Source organism: Aplysia californica, unplaced genomic scaffold (genome assembly GCF_000002075.1).
Source record: "Aplysia californica isolate F4 #8 unplaced genomic scaffold, AplCal3.0 scaffold01491, whole genome shotgun sequence".
Taxonomy (NCBI): domain Eukaryota; kingdom Metazoa; phylum Mollusca; class Gastropoda; order Aplysiida; family Aplysiidae; genus Aplysia; species Aplysia californica.
In genome coordinates, this window is record NW_004798761.1 from 65022 (window position 1) to 66768 (window position 1747).

At 43.2% G+C, this 1747-nt stretch overlaps 1 long non-coding RNA gene across 1 annotated transcript; it reads right to left on the reverse strand.

The window, feature by feature from the left end:
- Positions 1 to 156: 156 nt before the first annotated feature.
- On the reverse strand, positions 157 to 1155 carry LOC101864279. The gene is made up of 2 exons (XR_221245.3): positions 913 to 1155; positions 157 to 320 (listed from the first exon to the last, which is right to left on the reverse strand). It is a non-coding gene; the product is annotated as an uncharacterized LOC101864279 (long non-coding RNA).
- Between the last annotated feature and the right edge of the window lie 592 nt (positions 1156 to 1747).

Genomic DNA, 1747 nt, shown 5'->3' on the forward strand with positions numbered 1-1747 from the left:
TCATTCCCCCCCTCCTCCTCCACACACATACACACACACACACCCCAACAACTGACCGTTCAGCTGCCTCATTGACCATCTGCTCCAAATTCCCCCTCCCCACCCACCCATCCACCCACCCAGACACACACAAACATACACGCCCCAACAACTGACCGTTGAGCTGCCTCATGGAGTTGACCAGTTGCTCCAGGGTAGACAGAGTGTCCATCTTGCCCGTCCGCTCCTTCATGGGGAGCATGGACTTGAGCTTCTTCATGAACTCCTTGGCCCGCTCCTTCTTCTTCTCCTTGGATTGCATCGCGCTCGCCATCTCCGAGCTGTCCCAGGAGGGGGGGGGGGGGGACAAAGAAAAATGAACATTTGATTCGATTGACAATAAAATAAGATAAGATACGTCTCTGTTGAGATCCTGGCACATTTTTTTAGTTGTAGTTTTAGTAGAGGTTTTGCGGCGATCGCAACTGCATAAGGTCATATGAGCGCCAGAGGATTAGAGGTGTTACAAGAGAGTAACAAACATAAAAAAGAAGAAGGGGAGATAAGGACAATAGATGTTCGATAAGAAAGAAGGAGCAAACCACGCCAGAGCACCCGTCAACACTGAATAAATATAAAAATATAAGTCCTTGAAAATTATAAAACTAAAAAAAAAAAAAAATTTTTTTGGACCGTTTTCTACAAAGGAACGGAATTTGGGGGGGGGGGGGAATTTCAATCATAACATTATTTTTATACTCTTAAAATGGTACATGCTTTAAATTATAATTCTAATCTTTTTAAATTCTGTTGGGGGGGAAGGCTATCTTGAGAATGCCTTTCCCTGAATATCGTCACCATGACCCCTCCAGCCCACCAAAAACAAAAGTGCCCAAACAACAAACAGCCCCAAAAACAAAAACAAAGTCTTACCTGCAACCACTGGTGGAGGGTGCTTCTGCCAAATCACTCTCGCTGAATAAAGATAAGGAAAGTGAGCTGCTACTGCTCGTCCTGCCGAAGAGAAAAACAAAGCATCGATTAGACGTGATGATGTTTCGTTTTGAGTAATGTTTTACGGCACTTGAACACAATAAGGTCATATAAGTGCTGAAGACTAGAGGTGTTACAAGAGAGCAACAAACACAAAAAAGAAGGAGGAGAGAAAAAGACGATAGATGTTTGATAGGAAAGAAGAAGCAAACCACACCAGAGCACCCACCAACCACCCATGATGTTTTGGAAAACAAAATACGTCCGGCGTTCACAACACAATCAAGAGTCATACAAACGTCGAAGACCTAGAGGTATAGCAGTTGTGTAGTGTGTAACATACACACAAAAGGAGGAGGATAGATAAGGACGATAGATGTATGTTTGATAGGAAAGAAGGAGCAAACCACACCAGAGCACCTGCCAACAACCCACAAAGGTTTAGTTTTAGTAGAGGTTTTATGGCTCACAACAGCATAAGGTCATATGAGCGCCAGGAGAATAGCGTGTTACAAGAGAGTAACAAACTTAAAAAAGAAGAAGAGGAGATAAGGACGATAGATGTTTGATATGAAAGAACGAGCAAATCACACCAGAGCACCTGCCAACAACCCACGGAGGATAGATAAGGAAGATAGATGTTTGTGATAGGAAAGAAAGAGCAAGCCACACCAGAGCCCTGAAAGCACCTGCCAACCACACACTTGTTAAAATCTGATTATGTAATCAATTATTACTTTTCTTGCTTTTGTCACCAATTATTCAAGCCTCCACA